At 38.9% G+C, this 15,000-nt stretch overlaps 1 protein-coding gene and 1 long non-coding RNA gene across 9 annotated transcripts in view; one reads left to right on the forward strand and one right to left on the reverse strand.

The window, feature by feature from the left end:
• znf609a (zinc finger protein 609a) overlaps positions 1-15,000 on the reverse strand; it is a 187,439-nt gene that overhangs the window by 28,853 nt on the left and 143,586 nt on the right.
• Positions 6,469-15,000, forward strand: part of LOC147837617 (uncharacterized) — a 9,043-nt gene continuing 511 nt past the window's right edge. Inside the window, exons 1-3 of the long non-coding RNA XR_015526131.1 lie at positions 6,469-8,484; positions 9,756-10,738; positions 12,200-15,000. The exon at positions 12,200-15,000 is cut by the window's right edge and continues 511 nt beyond it. This is a non-coding gene — a long non-coding RNA (uncharacterized LOC147837617). The remainder of the gene's footprint in view (positions 8,485-9,755; positions 10,739-12,199) is intronic.

Consider the following 15,000-nt stretch of genomic DNA (forward strand, 5'->3'; position numbering starts at 1 on the left):
ATCCAACCATCATTCTATCCATTAAATGTTCTGTCCATCCATCTATCATTCTATCAATCTATTGTTCTATCGATCCATCCATCCATCATTCTATCCATCCTATGCACTATTCATGAAACATTATATCCTTCCAACATTCTATCCATCCACCAATCTACCCATCCATCCATCGTTCTATCATTCTATCCATCCATCCATCGTTTATTCATTCAACTTTCTATCCATTCATCCAAAGTTCTATCAATCCATTGTTCTATCCATCCATCCATCCATCCATCCATCGTTCTATCCATCCAATGCACTATTCATGAAACATTCTATTCTTCCAACATTCTATCCATCCACCAATCTACCCATCCTTCCATTGTTCTATCATTCTATCCATCCATCAATCTATCGTTCCATCCATTAAACCTTCTATCCCTACATACAATGGTATATCCATTAAATGTTCTATGCATCCATCCATCCATCCATCATTCTTTCCATCCATGTTCTATTCATTAAACGTTCTATCCATCAATCTATCATTCTTCTATTCATCCATCCTTCTATCCATCCAATGTTCTATTCATTAAAACATTTTATCCATCCATCATTCTATCCATCCAGCCATTCATCGTTCTATTTATTAACCATTCTATCCATGCCTCCACTGTTCTATCCATCCATCAACCCCTCCATCCATTGTTCTGTTTATCATTCTATCATCCATCCATCCATCATTCTATTCATCCATTGTTTTATTCATTGAACATTGTATCCATCCATTTATCTATCATTTTATCTATTTATCTATAATCTAGAGCTGTTGGATTTATGTTCAGTATTTAACTATATGTAACTGTAATTAAATTACATAAAATAAAACTGCTGCTTTAATTACAGTAACTCGTTAGAAGGTGACCAACTACACCCAGCACTATTTTTAAACACCGCTAACGCTTGTTGATATCCAAGATCTTGCTCAAACTCTTAACATTCGCCTCTTAACCTGCTGAAATTTTCAGAAAGAAAACGAATCATTACAAGTGTGTGGCTCATGGAAAACGTGACGGCGAACAAGCTGAAAGCACTTGCTTCATTGTGCTGGCCTCGGCTGTTTTCCCACTTGCTCTCAGAGGCTGTTCTGCATAGCTCTGTGCTGCCGAGCTGCCAAGAGAAGCAAATTGGTGTGCCAGACAAGTCCAAACTAAGACTGCAGGCTCAATTTCAGGGCTAAGAGAAGAGCTCGCGGTCTCAACCAGTTAAGCAGCAGACACTAAAGAGCCTTAAATGATTGACGCTAGATGGTGTGTTTGTTTTCTCTTCTGTTTGAAGGACAGGTAGCACTTTAACATACAACCACATGCTGTACTACACCAAACCCACGAGCCGAACTGATAGCTGAGAAAGAGAAGTAGTGGAAAAAAGCAGATTCCTTCAAATGAAATCATGTAATATCTTGTATCATGGTACTGCAGCGTACTTCCTTGATAATCACGCCTGAATGAGAGTGTAGTCATAGCCATATTCTAGAAAATAGCACATTTTTATTTTCTGTCACACTTAATACACAATGTGGCTGCAGAACTCAAGCTTCAAATAAAAAAGTTAGCAAAACTCTGGTCATTTTTGAAAGCGATGCTAATGGTCTAATCCGATTCAATAATCTATGCTAAGCTAAGCTAAGAGTGCTCCCATCAGACCCATACTGTAGATTGACCTGTAATGGTGAAACTCACCTGTTTAACTCTAAAGAGCTGTAAAATAAATAATCTCCCAAAATATCGAAGTGTTTCTTTAGCAGATATGCTAGTATCACAATGGATAATACAAAATAAAAAGCATAAACTCAAATTATTATCGCTCATCAGTCTGGACACACCTATATTTATATTTACAGTTATCATGATTGGTGTGAACGAGTCTTTAAACTGATTTCATTGTGTTAGTCTATAACTAAATCTCTAATCATTTTTGAATGAGATGCTAATGGTCTAATCTGATTCAATGATCTATGCTAAGCTAAGCTAAAAGTGCTCCCATCACTCCCAAAGATTGACTCAAAGGATTAAAAATGGTCAAACTCAACTGTTTAACACTAGGAGAGCTGTAAAATTAGTTATTTCCCAAACATCCCCCCTTTTTTAAGAGATGTGCTAGTAGACACCTGCTGGTTACAAGAGGTGATGCTAAATAAAAAGCATTGACTAAAAATAAACAAATCGTTATCGATAATCGGTGTGAACGCAGCTATATTCATATTTATAGTTATCATGCTTTGTGTGTATAAGATGAGTTTCATTTTGTTAATCTATAACTAAACCTTTTTTGGTCATTTTTGAATGAGAAGCTAATGGTCTAATCCGATTTAATGATTTATGCTAAGCTAAGCTAAAAGTGCTCCTGCCAGACTAAAGATCAGCTAAATGAAAAGATAAAACAGTAAAAACGAACTGTTTAACTTTAGAAAGCGGTAAAATGAGTCATTTCCCAAAATATAGGTGAGTTTCTATAACAAATGCAATCATAGCAACCAGCTGGTTACAAAAGGTGATACTAAAAAAAAAGCATTAACTCAAAACAAACAAACCATTATCATTCATCAGTGTGAATGCAGCTATATTTATATTTATATTTATAGTTACTATGTTTGGTGTGAACGAGCCTTAACACGACTTTTATTTTGTTAGTCTATAACTACCTTCTTTGGTCATTTTTAAACGAGATGCTAATGGTCTAATCTGATGCAATGATTTATGCTAAGCTAAAAGAGCACCTCTGACCCAGAGATCAGTTGAATGCATATAATAACCTGCTTAAATATAGAAACCTGTAAATGAGTTATTTCACAGTATATTGGAGAGTTTCTTCAACAAATGCAATAGTAGCACACCTGCTGGTTACAAGAGGTAAAGCTAAATAAAAAAATAACTCAAAATAATCAAATCGTTTTCATTTCATGAGTGTGAACGCAACCGTATTTATAGTTATCATGCTTAGTGTGAACGAGCTTTAAGACTAATTTCATTTTGTTATTCTATAACTAAAACTTCTTTGGTCATTTTTGAGTGAGATGCTAATGGTCCAATCTGCTTCAATGATTTATGCTAAGCTACGCTAAAACTACTCCTGTCAGACCAGAGATCAGCTAAAATAAATGATAAAACAGTTAAAATGAAATGTTTAACTCTAGAAAGTGGTAAAATTAGTTATTTACCAAAAATGTGAAGTCTTTCTTTAAGAGATGCGCTAGTAGCCACCTGCTGGTTACAAGAGGTGATGCTAAATAAAAAGCATCGACTCAAAATAAACAAATCGTTATCGTTAATCAGTGTGAACGCAGCTATATTTGGTATGAACATGCTTAAAGACTACTCTCATTTTGTTAGTCTATAACTAAACCTTCTTTGGTCAATTTTTGAATCAGATGCTAATGGTCTAATCAGATTCAATAATTTATGCTAAGCTAAGCTAAAAGTGCTCCTGCCAGACCCAGAGATCAGCTAAATTATTTAATAAAACTTTAGAAAGTGGTAAAATGAGTTATTTTCCAAATATTCTGAGAGTTTCTCGAATAAACACACTAGTAATGCAAAATAAGAAGCGTTAACTCAAAATAAACAAAGTCGTTATTGTTAATTAGTGTGGACGCAACTATAAATATTTATAGTCATCACGCTTGAAGTGAATGAATCTTTAGACCTTTTCTCTCTTTGTTAGTCTATGACTTAACTCTGGAAGAAGGCTCCAGTAAGTGTACTTGTCATATCCCGTTTCGCCCCTCGCCTCCGAGCAATAAAGGGGTCAGTGCCATTGCTGTGGGCCCCTTAGTTGAACCTTCCCCCAAAAGCCCCATCAAAGCGTATCCTATTGGCAACAAAGAACTGACAAGCTGAAAAGAGACGAGGGGGACGCAATGGAGCCCTCAGCGCCCGGGTCACCAGTCTAATTCCTCCCGCAAACAGTTTCATTAATGGCCAAGCATGGTTCCCGTAATCTGTGTGCCATAATGTGTCCCTGAGGTGCGGAGGAGGGGCAAAACTGCAAGAGCCCCAACACTGAACCCCACACCTTCTCCAGTCACGCTTAATTGTCACTCTCTATAGACCTGCTCTCTCTCTCTCTCTCTTCCTGGATGAAGGTCAAATGGAGGAAATAAATGTTGGAAAACAACATCGAAGTGACTGCAGGGTGAGATTAAAAAAAGCTGGCTTATATTTAAGGATGCTTCAGTATTTATGGCATCTAATTAAATTATATAAGCGCACACAAACGAGTAGCCATATTAAAGAATAGTGCGACTACACTTTCAGCAGTGTAACTAAAGGTAGACAACAAACAACATCTTAAAATACCAAAAACATTTAATGCATCACTCCCAGTGTTGCCAGATACAGCTGACTGCAAATATAGCAGCCCAAAATCGGCCCAAAACCCTCCAAAACACCAGCCCAAAATATTAGATTAATATTTGATTTAATTTTAATTTATTTAAATCAAACCTAACCTACATGATTCTAACCTTACAGCAACCAACACCAGCAGTCACAGAAGCACAACATAACCAGGGTCTCGTCGAAACACTGCCCCCCTCTAACACACACACAGCACTTAATGTTAAAAAGCAAATATTTTACGTTTTGTCAGTTCAGTCGCTAATTCGTAAAAATTTGTATGAGATCAGTCGTATGTAATTGTATGATTTTAAAAAGGAGGCTTGGCACCCCTAAACCCAACCATCATTGGAGGATGAGCAAATTGTACTAAATTGTACGAATTAGATCATACGAATGCATACGAATCAGCCACTAAATCACAAAGTGAGGAATTGCCGTGAGATTGTATGGCTCGAATATACATGCATATATACATATAGACTCATTATATTTACATTTACATTTAGTCATTTAGCAGAAGCTTTTATCCAAAGTGACTTACAAATGAGGACAAGGAAGCAATTTACACAACTATAAGAGCAACAATGAAGAAGTGCTGTAGGCGAGTTTCAGGTGTGTAAAGAAAGTGTAAGAAGCAAAACAATATTTATTTATTTAATTATTTATTTATTTATTTTGTAGTTAGTGGAGGAGTCAGAGAGGGAGTTGCAGATTAGGAATTGAAGTGGAGACTGAATAGTTGAGTTTTTAGTGGTTTCTTGAAGACAGCGAGTGACTCTGCCGTTCTGATGCAGTTCGGGAGTTCATTCCACCAACTGGGCAGATTGAACGCGAGAGTTCGCGAAAGTGATTTCTTCCCTCTTTGGGATGGAACCACAAGGCGACGTTCATTCACAGAACGCAAGTTTCTGGAGGGCACATACATCTGCAGAAGTGAGAGCAGATAAGAAGGAGCAAAGCCAGAAGTCGCTTTGTAGGCAAACATCAGAGCTTGAATTTGATGCGAGCAGCAACTGGCAGCCAGTGCAAACGGATGAGCAGCGGAGTGACATGTGCTCTTTTAGGTTGATTAAAGAGCACTCGTGCTGCTGCGTTCTGAAGCAGCTGAAGAGGTTTGATAGAGTTAGCTGGAAGCCCGGCTAGTAGAGAGTCGCAATAGTCCAGTCTGGAGAGAACAAGAGCTTGAACAAGGAGTTGAGCTGCATGTTCAGATAGGAAGGGTCGGACCTTTCTGATGTTATAGAGTGCGAATATTTGAACAAATCTATAATTATTGTCATTGGCACAGAGTTAGACTTCTTTCTTGACCTCAAACAGAACCAGCAACGCGTGCGGCATGACATCACTCTGTTGCAGAAATGCTATTGGTTAAATGCCGGCAAGCTAGACCATAGAAGCAGCTTGAAGCGGAAAGCGTGAGCATGTCTGGAGGTATTATAAAGTTGTCGATGACAACATTGTGACATGTAAACTTGGCATTGCAAGAGGTGGAATGGACAAGGCTACATTTACCACAACAACCTGATAAGACACCTTAAAAACAAATGTAGAACCTCGATTTGAAATGCCGTCTCGCCACTATTCCACAGAGAAAGCTCTGCCAGCCCTTTATAAGACGATTTCTGACAAACTACTTGTCCTGTTTTAAGATGTACCTCCCCATGTTTCATTCACCACAGACTTACGGAGTTCGTCTGTAGCTCCCATGTCTCTACTAAGCCCAGGGTCTCTGCAGATATCATAATGTCAAATTTAAGACCTTTTTTTTAAGACCATTAAGTATTAAATTTAAGACCTATATTGAAAATGTAGAAAATGTAAAAGCACAAAATTAGGGGTGAAATAAAGTTGTTTAAATTGAACAGTAGTAAAGTCAGGGTAAATGCACCATTGAACTACAGAAAAAACAAACATCTTAATGCAGATTTATACTTTCACCTGGCACCGCATCGCACAACTCTCGAAACGGATTAAGGCTTTTATACTTGACACGTTCACCATTGAGATATTTTTTTTAAATGACAGGGGGCGGTAAAATCAGACGAATAAAAAGATAATCATCATCATTGAAGACGTTTTTAGGGGCTTTTTTTTTTTTGTTTTAACAAACTCATCCCTCAGAGTTTTCCAAAGTTTTACAAACACTTTCCTCCTTTCTCATGGCTGTTGCAATTTCTAGCCAATAATTTTTGGTCATTCTGGCAAGCAGAAATGTAACTGTGATAGAAAATAGGTAAAAACTTGATTAGGTATTATACTGTACTATTCACTCTTCAAATAAATCCCACAATCAATCCCATTTCATCACTAAAATAAAGTGAACATGTGTCTGCTGTACAGTGTTTTGTGAAGTACAGTAAAGTACTTCAATTACTCTGTTGTGGTAATACTATAGTTGCTATGGTAACACGACAAGTGTATTTAAAACAAACTACCCAGCGCTTTAGTTTTTTTTTTTTTACAATATAGGGTATATTATTATACAATTCACCACACTTTACTGTAGTAAAACTACACTGCATTTAATTTTATCAGTCCACTATTCCTAATACTACAGTATGCTGAAAGGAGTCAGACGGAGCGAGAGCAGATCATTCGCACGTGAGCAGCCAGTGTTTTGAGAGCTCGCAAGCAGTTTTGTCCATGAACAGAGGAAACCGGCGCATGAGCAGAGATTCGCTCTCTCGTAATACATCGCTCATGTCTTATATAACTGCGCTTGTGACATTTGTCAGTGAAATAACGGCATACTCTGCCAGCCGAAATAATGTCGCGCGCACTCAAAGCGAACTTTCCTTAAACACAGCGATGATGTCACATTCGCCGCGCGCACGGAAATTAATATCAGAAAGCTGATTGGCTATTGCAAGTTGACCTTTTTGTAGATGTAATACCGCAAATTACAATTGGACTAGTGAAATAAAGAACTAGAACACCCCAAAAACCAAGCAACAACAACAAAAAGAATTTAAATGAGCATAAGATGTAGCGTTACATGGACATCGCAAAAATAAGACCTGTGCAGAAATATTTAAGACCTAGAACAGCAAATTTAAGACTTTTTAAAGCCATAAATTTAGATTTTTTAATTTAAGACTTAACACTTTTTAAGACCCTGTAAGCCTTTATGTATTACAGAAGTATTGGATCAAAATCAAAATCAAATGACTCCGACTCGCAAAGCTGATCAGGACATCCCTAAGCGCAATACAAATAAAACCTTCTTTACTTAAATGATTGAGTATCTGAACAACTATTAATATTGTATGTACGAATACAATTACTGTGCTTCTTTCGATTCATACCTTATGTTATATTTATATCTTCTATTTACACCTTATATAAAAAAATTTCTCAACTAAATATATGCAATTGTGTTGATAAATGTCCTTTAAACAACTGTACTATTCACTAAATCTGTATTATTCTGCTTCTCTGAAGTGATTTATATAGATCTGCTGAATTTATATACAGCATTTAAGGCAATCAACGATCACAATACACTGAAAATAAAAATTATTAATTGGATTTACTCAATATTTTAAGGTTAGTGGTTGCAAACAATTGATATGGGCTGAATTTAAGAGAATTAAGCACATTTTATGTGTTTTAATTCAATTGTTTGCAACCACTTACCTTCATTTTTTGTAAATCCAATGAGTCTTGTTATCAGTGAAGCAAACACCAAGTGAAAAAGCAGCTCAGCACAAATGTTGTGTTTGACATGTGCTTATGCAGGAGACGAGAGCAGGAACAATCACAGTCGCCCTCAATAGATCCGAGCGCTGAATTGGTGGCTGATTTTTTTATGAGGTTGTGCACCTTTGACATGTTTGCTCGGGTGGCTGCCAGCGCTGATTATCCGGGTCACATGACTGAGACGGGGACGAGGAGGGGGACGCGGAGACCCTGCTTTTGTAAAAACCCACACTAGTGATTTAACACAGCTGAGTAACTTGTGTTCAGAACATCCCCTTCCCCCAGAAACACATCCATCCGCAACACTGCTTCCCAGAGGACCACAGAGGGTTGCCAGGTGCCATTTATAAACCCTTGAGTAAAAGCGAGCAGGGTTGGGTATTGAACAGGCATGGGTTTTAAAGCCACTGACATTTTCTGCTGTACCACATTCGTTTAGTTTATGTATACTCATTGGCCACTTTATTAGGTACACCTGTCCATCTGCTTGTTAACGCAGATTTCTAATCAGCCAATCACATGGCAGCAGCTCACTGCATTTAGGCATGTAGACATGATGATCTGCTGCAGGTCAAAGCGAGCATCAGAATGGGGAAGAAAGAGGATTTAAGTGACTTTGATCGTGGCATGGTTGTTGCTGCCAGACGGGCTGCTCTGAGTATTTCAGAAACTGCTGATCTACTGGGATTTTCACGCACAACCATCTCTAGGGTTTACAGAGAATGCTCCGACAAAGAGGAAATATCCAGTGAGCGGCAGTTCTGTGGGCGCAAATGCCTTGTTTATGGTCAGAGGAGAATGGCCAGACTGGTTCCAGCTGATAGAAAGGCAACAGTAACTCAAATAAGCACTCGCTACAACCGAGCTCTGCAGAAGAGCATCTCTGAACACACAACACGGCCAACCTTGAGGCGGATGGGCTACAGCAGCAGAAGAGCACACCGGGTGCCGCTCCTGTCAGCTAAGAACAGGAAACTGAGGCTACAATTCACACAGACTCACCAAAACTGGACAATAGAAGATTGGAGAAACGTTGCTGCTCTGATGAGTCTCCATTTCTGCTCACACATTCAGATGCTCGGCTCAGACAACATGAAAGGATGGATCCATCCTGCCTTGTATCAGCGGTTCAGGCTGGTGGTGGTGGTGTAATGGTGTGGGGGGGATTTTCTTTGGGTCCATTAGTACCAATTGAGCATCAACGCCACAGCCTACCTGAGTATTGCTGCTGACCATGTCCATCCCTTTATGAGCACAGTGTCTCCATCTTCTGATGGGTACTTCCAGCAGGATAACGCAGCATGTCATAAAGCTCAATAATCTCAGACTGCTGAACATGACGATGAGTTCACTGTACTCAAATGGCCTCCACAGTCACCAGAGCTCAATCCAATAGAGCAGCTTTGGAATGTGGTGGAACGGGAGATTGGCATCATGGATGTGCAGCCGACAAAACTGCAGCAACTGTGTGATGCTATCATGACAATATGGAGCAAAATCTCTGAGGAATATTTCCTTGTTGAATCTCTGCCAGCAAGGATTAAGGCAGTTCTGAGGGTAAAAGGGGTCCAACCTGGTACTAGTAAGGTGTACCTAATAAAGTGGCCGCTGAAAATCAACCAACATCCAGCATGCTCTAGAGCTGAACAGTGCAGTGGCTTCATTTATTTAAAGAAAAGAGAGATCTCTAAAGATGCTTTTTTTAAGCTGTACAGAAATCTGTGTTGTTGAAACTGATGAAGACAGCAGAAGTCAATCATTTATTTCAATTATTTAGCCTGACATGTTTACTGCTCCAAAATATTTGAAATATTTCTTAAAATAAAATATAATGACTTCATTTAGCCAAGCGATTTTTGTCCACATTGCTTATGTAATCTAATTTAATGCTTATGTTTTCTTTTATTGATTATTGCGGTGTGAATTTTGGCTTGTAATTTGGTTTGTAATTCTTGGGTTGCATTTCTGATCTGTTGTTGTTCATCTTGTAGCGCCGTGAGTTTAAGAAAAGCGCATCATAAATAAAATGCATTATTATTGCTGAAGAGAGCTGTGAGGAAGTAACATCAACACTCTTGTTTTCCTTCTTCCCTGGCATGTCTTCACCAGTTTTCAACTCGCAAAAGCCAAGAAGAGAAATGCGAGCGAGAACAGGCTGCATCTGGTCATTGTTGTCCAATATCGAGAGCCTGCCGAGCGCTGACAGGAACCCAGAACGCTAGCCGCATCCCTGCTGAGAAACGCAAGAGCTGCAAGACGAGGACGAGAAAGACTTTGATGGAAGATCTGAGGAAAGAGGGAGGTGTGGAACAAAACCAAAAGCAGAGCGAGGATTCTGAGTTGAGGCTTGACCACAAGCTGAGAGAGAAAAAGAGCGAGGAGATCTGGCGCTGGCTGTAGGCTTGAGACTGACGGAGAAAAAGAAAGACGAGAGCGAGACTGAGAAAAGGAATGAATACCACAGTCTCCAGAGCCCACACGACAGCCCAACAGGACTCTTTGTGCATCTTCCAGACTGAATTCACTGAGCCGACATCCACATGTCAAGTGTCTGTCTTCATTACATTCCTTCAGAAAAGAGGACAACAGCCGAGACACTAGACTTCTGCTCTGGATTTGGACCTTGACACCATGTTTATGACTGACATGCCTTGTTAGTAGGGATGGGAAGATTAACCGATATGTATCGATACGTGGTCATGCGCGTGCACGATGCGAGTGCATCGGTTGAGCAGCAGAGGATGAATGAAATTTTGGAAGCAAATCGAGATGCATCGGTTTTTGCGAGATGCATCGGTTTTTCCGAGATACAGCTTATATTTTTAATATAGAATGTATTTTTTATTTATTAACAAGTGTTGTCAACCTGTTTTTGGCGCATAATTTAATCGACCTACATAAAGTAAGCCTTAGCAACGGATTTGCGGATGTGTACACTTACACTACAACTATCAGGTGTGCGGATGAAGCTAGTGGTGCGCCCTCAGAAAGCGCGAGAAGCAAAACAAACATTTTATTCCCCACTGAGTTTTAAATCTAAAGTATGGCAAGCAACATTATGGATTTAAGAATGGACGACATGACAGGACAGATGCAATTTTATTTTTATTCAAAATGTGCCGCGCATCTGTAAAATACGCGGGCAGTACGACTAATCTGAAATCTCACTTGAAGCGGCGCCACGGTGTTGTTGTGAAAGCATCTTCCAGTGTTTCTGCATCCCCGGCTTTCGCACTGCTTCAACCAGCTCCAAAAGTGGTGAGAAAAGCATTGCAAGTTTTTTTTCCATGCGCAACAGTTCTGCTCGCTCTACGCCAATAACGAATGCTATTGCATTGTTCATCTGCAAAGATATTCAGCCTAGTGTCACGGAGAACGAAGGTTTTAAACACCTCCTCCTGTTAATTTTTATTTAATTATAATAATAATAATATTAATAATAATAATGATAAAAATAATTGGGTGTCACGGTGGCACAGTGGGTAGTTTGACCACCTCACAGCAAGAAGATTGCTGGTTTGTTATATTTTTATTAGCCTGTTGTTTACAGTGACAGTGATGTTTCAAAGCAGCATAACACTGCTAGTTCACCACCTTAAGTTTTGAATAATCAGTGGCAAAATATATCTTTGTAAAACTTGTTTTCATAGTTGAAAAGTTAAATCACAATTCTTGTTGTGCAATGCTAAATTTATTTATGTTGAAAGAGTGCAAATATATACATATTTTTTTAATATATATTGCACTTATACATTCTGTTTATCTTGAAAATACTTAAATAATATGTGCTATATTATCTAAAATGGCCCTCTACTGTAAACTGACACTCTGGCTCTGAGAGAAAAGCCAGTTTGTAAAAAAAAGTCTTGGTTTTGCTTTGTTAATAAATAATCAAACTCATTCAATGGCACAGCATCCTCTTTCACATCATCTCATAAACTTGATCTAATTAGTTAGTGCTAAAATATATCGCATCGTATCGTGATATGGGTGTGAATCGTATCGTGTTGCATCGCAATATGTCACAAATGTATCGCGAATATATGGGATCGTATTCTTTGTATCGAGATGCGTATCGGATCGGCATTATAGCTTAGATGCCCAACCCTACTTGTTAGTAGTTATAATCGCAGAATAAAGGCTAACAGGCCCACATGAAGCAGAGGACGGTTATATAAGACCACATATATTGTATAAAGTGCTTTATTCTGCAAAAACAACCGGCTGGATGTACTTTATCCTGCTTATTACACCGCGGGTCCTTCACTGGACCTTTCCCCTTCGCAAAGAAACTTTCCAGTGACGTTTTGCTGCTTGTGGGTTACAGTTTGGTGCTCAAGTGACCGAGATGTAAGCGAGAGAATACGCTCATTTCTCAAAATTAAAGATCATTCAGACTCAGATAATAAATAAAACAGAAATAAATAAAGATTTATGGTTTGGCTCAGTACCGATTGATCTGTGGCCTGGGTGTTGGAGACCACTGCCCTAGGTTACACAGATTTCACTAGATGCATCTTTCCATCGGATTATAGGTGCATATATAAATGCGTTCTCATAATAAAGTAATCTCACATTTTAAAATGTATAGTCCAAAAATAAACACCCTGACTTTTTTAATCTGCAGGATATAAGGTGAGACTGACGGAGAAAAAGAAAGACGAGAGCGAGACTGAGAAAAGGAATGAATACCACACTCTCCAGAGCCAACACGACAGCCCAACAGGACTCTTTGTGCATCTTCCAGACTGAATTCACTGAGCCGACATCCACATGTCAAGTGTCTGTCTTCATTACATTCCTTCAGAAAAGAGGACAACAGCCGAGACACTAGACTTCTGCTCTGGATTTGGACCTTGACACCATGATTATGACAGACATGCCTCGTTAGTTAGGGTTAAAGTGCATAAGGGAAAAGTACATCCAGGTTGTTATTATGGCCCGGATGAGCAAATTAAGTATATTCAATGTATTCAGCGTCGAACACTATTGTTTTTATTGTGAGGAGTTCATCATTGAATGTAAAAAACTATATTATTATAGCGATCACAGTATTTTTCTCAATTTACTTTAAAATATGAATAAATTATTAAATTACCATGACAAATTTAATGTAATACTTTGGTTTATTTACCTTCGGCCATCCCATTCCTCATTAACATATAGATCAAGTGTCAATTACAAGGCGCGCAGGCCAAATGCGCCCCTCAAAACATTTAATCAGGTCCGACAACAAGTTTTGGTAATGAAGTTCAAGTGGGCCGTGCTCGCTTTAAATATTAGGTCTGTGACAATTAATCACATGACAGTTTAAAGCATCACACACCAGACGCGCACATTCGCATGATATTGAACATCAAACTAATCAGATGGCGCTCTGTGGCGCGGCTGAAATATGAATTGCGCGGCGGCGAGCGGCGCTTCTGGTGCGCGACCTGCTTCATACAGAGAGTGAACCAAAGCGCATTGGTGCAATTATGATGTATCTAATATTTTTATTAAAAAATAAATAAATAAATAACATGACATCTTGATTTAATATGAAATAAAACGTAAATTCGAATTAATGGAAAAAAAATCGAAAAAAATCGCTCAGCCGTAGCGTCTTGTTAAATTTTTTTTTCTAAAATGTACATTTGTTTGGTCCTTGGTAAAATAGTTTTTCCTCTGTAATTGTGTCTGATGAAAGGTAAAAACGTTTCTCAAAATGTAAATTTGTCTCGAGCTTTGTAAAAGTGTTTCACACTTTATAATCTTGTTTTGCACTTTCCAGCCACCGTATGATGGGGAGAAAAGGGGAAAAAAATCAATGAACATACTGGGGGAAAAAAACTTCAGCCATCCACCCGTTTTTAGCCCTTCATAAGAAAAAGTTTGTGCACCCCTGGGGCCTCATGTACGGAGACTTGCGTGGAAATCATACTAAAACATTGCGTACGCACAAAGCTGTAAATGTGTGTACGCAGAAAAAAATTCAGATGTATGAAACACTGCGTACGCCGAATCTCACGCTTATTCTTTTGTACATCTGAATGAACGTGAAACTGAGCGCAACATGCACGAGCACAAAACCCCTCCCTGCCTCCTCCCCCGTATGAATATGCTAATGACTCTACTTTGGCAAAACCCAACGAAAAAGCAAAGGCAAAAGCAAGCAAGAAGAGAAACTTTGAGCAGAATGTGAAATGGAGGTGCTGGTTTCGGAGGTAGACCGGAGAAAAGCGGTGTTATTTGCAAGTTTGTCCTCCGCAATTAACAACAAAATAAAAAATAGAGTGGGAGAGTTTAGCTGATACGGTTAACACAGTTGGGTCTGAACATCGCACTGAGTGCATTAGAAAAGAAATAGTGTGATTTATAGATGTTAAATGTTGTAGTACCCTTAATAGTCTCAGTGGCGCAGCTCGTAAGACGCACATCATCATGTTTTGACATGTTCGATCATGAACTCGGTTCGAATCCAGCGTCAGATGAACTCTTTTTTCTTTATTCCCCCGCTACATATCAGATTTTGCCTACTATTTATCACGAGAAAGACAAGTAGGAATCATTAATAAGTTTGTGCATCATATTTTATTTGCACATTTATTGAATGGAAATGTTTCTGATTCACGCATGCAAATTCATCTTCAGATAGTGTCTTTATAGCAATGTGCGTGCGGTAGATCGCTCAGATTACATTGGGAAAACAGGTGACTGCTGCAAATTGTGCTTTAATGTTTAGCTGGTCAACTGTATGGTATGGAAATCTTATATACCTGCTAGATGAACCCGTCTCATACAGCTGCCATTGCAAGGCTCAGACACTTTGTAGAGAGGAATTTAACACAACTGCCTCTAGGAGTCGCCAATGGAAATAAAACAGACACGCACAAAAAATGTGCGTACGCCAGCCAGAAAGCTGCCGTGAAGCTGCGCA

Source organism: Danio rerio, chromosome 25, assembly GCF_052040795.2.
Source record: "Danio rerio strain M-AB ecotype USA chromosome 25, GRCz13ab, whole genome shotgun sequence".
Classification (NCBI taxonomy): domain Eukaryota; kingdom Metazoa; phylum Chordata; class Actinopteri; order Cypriniformes; family Danionidae; genus Danio; species Danio rerio.